This window comes from Octodon degus, unplaced genomic scaffold (assembly GCF_000260255.1).
Source record: "Octodon degus isolate 3935 unplaced genomic scaffold, OctDeg1.0 scaffold00100, whole genome shotgun sequence".
Taxonomy (NCBI): domain Eukaryota; kingdom Metazoa; phylum Chordata; class Mammalia; order Rodentia; family Octodontidae; genus Octodon; species Octodon degus.
This window is the reverse complement of record NW_004524676.1, coordinates 1,966,829-1,971,781: the sequence shown is the minus strand read 5'-3', so window position 1 is coordinate 1,971,781 and position 4,953 is coordinate 1,966,829. Positions and strand designations below refer to the sequence as shown.

Sequence of the window (4,953 nt, the reverse complement as noted above, 5' to 3'; positions counted from 1 at the left end):
AGCTTGTTCTAAGTAGGTGCTTTAGACCACTGAGCCATCTCACCAGCCCCTCTTTCTCAGTTATGCACTGAGTGTTATAGAAGGACTTGATGGAAGCCTAAAGCCACCTCCCCTCTCTGTTCACCTTTGGTCTCTCTTCATGGGATTAATTTTGTCCTACCTGGCATGAGAAGGTTTGGAGGACAGTTGAAAGCTCAAGGTACAGTTTTTCTCTTATTTTCTCCTTGTGATAGAAGAAATAAAAGCTAGGTAGAAATAAGAAGGAAAGCCTAACTGTCACTCAAGCTTATTAAGCGAACTACAGGGTTGGGGAGATAGCTCAGCGGTCTAAGTGCCTGCCTGGCAAGCGCAAGGACCCAGATTTGATCCCTACCACTGCGTGCTGTGCTAGCCACAGAAACCAGGTGTGGTGGTGCATACCTGTAATCTCAGTGCTGGGGAGGCTGAGACAGAAGGATCACTATGAGTCTGAGCTGTAGCGAAACCCTGTACCAAATACATATATACATATATAAGTAAAATATTTTTAATTTTTTTAAAACTACAATTTCTAGGACACAGCTGAAGTAATCTAAGGTGATAAATTGACTCAATTTAAAAAAATAGTTTGTAGGAGCCTGGTCAGTTGTGTATGTATAGAGGAATTATCAGGTAGCTGCCTCTAGAAATAGCTCATTAAATCAATGTTACCAGGTCTTGAGGGTGCTTGCATCTTGGTCTCAAGGTTCTTTTTGTCTGGAACAAATAATTGAAAAAGATCACCAAAAATAGTGACAAAGTTTATTTGGAAAATGGAGGTGAGCTATGTGAGGTGGTGCACAGCTGTAATACCAGCGTTCAGGAGGCTCAGGCAGCAGGATCCCTGTGAGTTCAAGGTCAGCCTGGATTACAGAGTGACTGCAAGGCCTGCCTGAAGTGAAACCTGTCTCAAAAAAGAAAAAAAAAGTTGGGGCTGTGGGGAAGAAAAGGCAGAAACTGACTGCAGAGTGAACCTGACCAAAGAGAGAGAGAAAAAAACCCAAATAAAATGTATTCTGGGGGACATGAGGGAAACCACAGTAGCACACTTTCAGTGGTGCCCCATCTCTTTTTAGAACTCCCATACAGGGTCTTGGGAATGCTTTGGTGTATGTGTGCTGGGATCTGGTCATGTTGACTCCCCCAGCCCACTTTGCCCCATGGTGCCTGCCCTCCTCAGAGGCTTTGGGCAGGGTCCTGGCAAAGGGAATTACAGGTAGCTGGACAGTGTCAAACCGAAGAGGGATCAGGAAGCTTGAGTGAGGGATGTGTGGATGTCCAAGGCCAGGCACCTGGAGGCTTAATGAACAAAGGCCTCCTCAGATGGGCAGCATTCTTTGCCCAGGAACATGATACCCACAGCACTGTAAGAATGTTTTTGCTGGACTGGGAAGATAGCTCAGCAGTCTAAGTGCCTTCCTGGCAAGTTCAAGGACCCAGCTTCTATCTCCAGTACCACACACCATGCTGGCCCATGCTGAGCCGGCCACCAAGTCCGGGCGTGGTGGCACACATCTATAATCCTAGTGCTGGGGAGGCTGAGGTGGAAGGATCACTATGAGTCTGAGCTGCGTAGTGAGACCCCCCCCCCCGTACCAAATAAATAAATAAAATTTGTAAAAAAGAATGTGCTGTGTTTGTGCTGGTGGTGGTAGGGTCGTACCCATTTCTGTGCACGTCAAAGCCCTCAGCTGGGAGTCCCATGTGGGCTCCCTGGGAGGCTCCCGTGCTCCTTTCCAGTAAAGGTTGCTTCCTGCTTTTGCTCTGTAATAAACATTTTTGCTCTGTCTTTGCTTAATACCCCAAATCCTGCTCCTGTTGCTTTCTGGCACATCCTGACCATTTTTATTCAGCAACAGGAGTCAGGGAGCCTGCTGCAGCGGGCTGGATGATCCTGGGCATAGGCCAGCTCAGTGACAATTTTCTACAGCTCTGACAGGGTCATTTCCACCTGACTGGCATAGCAGGTTTCAGTATTTGAACATGACTGGAGCATGAAAAAGTAGGAAAAGAACAGGAGAGCCGTCTGGTTTGCTTTGGGGTTGGTATCTGTGACTTCCAGCCTTGGGCAGTGGGACTCTGCCCTTCTGGTCCAGCTCACTGCAGTCTGACTTTAGGATCTAGAGACAAAGAGACAGCTACTGGTGCAGAATCCCTGTCGTGTTTTATCCTCTCCCAAACCACACCCCCCTTCTTTAGGTGTTTTTGAGACAGAGTTTCACTGTGCACTTCAGGCTGGCCTTGAACCGACTTTGTAGCCCTGGCTGGTCTCAGACTTGCGGTGATCCTCCTGCTTCAGCCTCCCGAGTACTGGAATTACAGGCATACACCTCTTGTTTTATTCCTGTTGTGCATATAGCTTCTTCAGTGCTACTGTAGATGGAAATAGAAGGTACAAGATCAAATTCAGATATTCCTAGCTAGATACCATTCAGCACCAGCATGATAGTAATCCATCATAATATCTAATGAGTTCTAATGGCAAAGGTCTATATGTGTGCTGGGTTGTTCCAAATGATTTAATTCTCTCAGTCAACACACTGTCTCAGAAATGAGAGTCAATTAAAAAATAGCAAGACATGAGTGATCATACAAATCAGCTGCTTGGGAGGTTCAGGCCTGATAATTGGAAGTTTGAGGTTAGCCCAAGCAACTTAGCAAAAACTTGTTATAAAAAGTTTGATGGCGGAGTTGCATCCAGACACTGGAATAGAACAACAGGAAGAAGACAAGAAGGAAGGAGGTGGGTCCCCTGGACACAGGAAAGATCTGAATTGAGACTTGAAGCCCATAGGGGGAGCATAGAGAAACTACAAGGAAGAAGGAGGGGGTAGCTGGAAGAGGCTCCTCCCTGAGTCAGGACTCACTGTGTGAGAGTTTAAACCTGCAGACACACGGCGACTGCGGGCAAGCCCAGAGGTCTCTGCAGAGAGACGCAGCAGGGTAAGAGAGCAGTGGACATGGAGTACCACGCTAGCTGGGGGTGACTGCTGAGGGCTCAGTGGTCCCACAGGATCGTGTGATTGGCTGGAGAAGGGCCAACTGAGTTTAAAAATCAGGAAAACGGCTGGGTCCATCTAGTGGCTCCTGGCTTAGTGCAAGCCCACAGAAGATGTGCTGACTACTGCAGGCTCAAGGGATCCAGTCTTGGCCAACACAGCCAGAATCTAACCTGAATTTAAGGGGAAATAAAGGTGCAGGCTCACTGAGATTATCCACTAAACTACCAGACAGTGACTGCGGGCCTGCTGGGAGAAATCCACAGAGATCTGGACTCTGATCTTGGAACAGTCTACGAGTGACAGCAGAGACAAACCATGAAGTAGACTGCTTTTTCTCTTTCTCATTTGGTGGTTGTTGTTTTGTTGTTTGTTTTTATTTTTCCTCCTTTTTTGTTTGATCTTGTTTTTATATGAATGTGAACATGTTTTCTAGCTTCTTTGTGGTGGTTGTTCTGTTCTTCTTTTTGTTCCTTCTCTTTCTCTCCTGTCTTCTGCATTAGTTTCCCAAAGTTAGCATGATTACTCACTTGTCCTCCAGCCTTGCTTATAAACTTTCTTTTTTTCTTTTTTTATGTATTTGGTACAGGGTCTCACTACGCAGGTCAGACGTGTAGTGATCCTCCTGCTTTCAGCTTCTCCAGCTCTGGGATTACAGGCATGTGCCACCATGTCTGGACTTGGTCCCTGGCTCAGCATGCTCAGGGAGCAGGGCAGGCATGGTATGTAGGATGGAGGATTGAACCCTGGTCCCTGTGCTTGCCAAAGCAGGTGCTTAGTCCACTGAGCTATCTCAATAGCCCCTTATTTATAATCTTTTCCTCTTATTTTTCCAATTTTCCCCTAACACATTCTAAATTTTTTCCCCTCAGGGTAAAATTGACATATTGAGGACTTATTCACTGCATATGATTTTCTGTTTTAGTTTTTGTTATATAACCACAAATCTAGTTCATATGATTAAAGGTGGCAAGTTGATGGTTATTTTCCTTTGCCATTTTCTAGGCTGTGTTCCATATTTTTACTATTGCTGATTGTACCACTTTAACCTGAAGAGACATAATTGTTCTAATCAGCTGTTCTTCCTGGTATTCCAAGACTGAGATCATCATAGAAAATACTGTGGGACAGTGCAAAAGAACAGGGGCTGGGCCAAGCAGGCAGCAACTTCTCATCCCCAACATATTGAAGAAATAGGATCTTTTAATACACTCAAAATCCCAAAGCCAGCTACACCTGGAACACACCTCTGGCAAGTAGTTTTCCCCTAAAGGTTCTCAATACTAACAAGCAACTCATCATAGGCAGTCCACAAACATAAACACAGGAGTTAAACTTTAAAAAAAAAGATGAGAAGACACAGCTACTTGCAAAACATTATTTATACTGGGCAAGGTGGCTTACATGTATAATCCCAGCAATCTGGAAACCAAAGCAGGAGGATCACTTCAAGTTAGAAACCAGCTTGGGGTAGAGAGCTCAAGGCTTGTCTAAACTACACAGTAAGACCCTTGCCAAAAATATAAGGTGACCTCTGAGTTGCTGACCCAGACTCTACTTTTGAAGCTGCTCTTGGTGCCTCACAGCACGAGCAGGCTTTCTGGAAAGACACTCGCCTATATGTGAGCAGGATATTGCTCTGTGCATTGGCCCCATCCCTTTTAACAGCTCCAAGTTCTAGGATGAGGTCCAACCCGTGCTCCATGATGCTTTTCCCACAGATCTTTGTTGGGGAGATTTCCTGTCTCCATGCCTGACTGAAGGGTCAACTTCACAAATTTGAAATACAAGTTACAATATCACATTAGACCACTTTAATGATACTGTCTGTTGGCTCAACCCCCAAATCTAGTTCTCTGGTCTCAACCTCTGTGTCTGGGTACTTACTATAAAAGTACTATAGGGATAGTATTTTTGTTTTCTTGCTGTTATAGAA

General features: G+C 45.3%; 1 pseudogene; it reads right to left on the bottom strand.

Moving 5' to 3' along the window:
• Positions 1-4,722, bottom strand: part of LOC101581700 — a 7,847-nt pseudogene extending 3,125 nt beyond the window's left edge.
• Between the last annotated feature and the right edge of the window lie 231 nt (positions 4,723-4,953).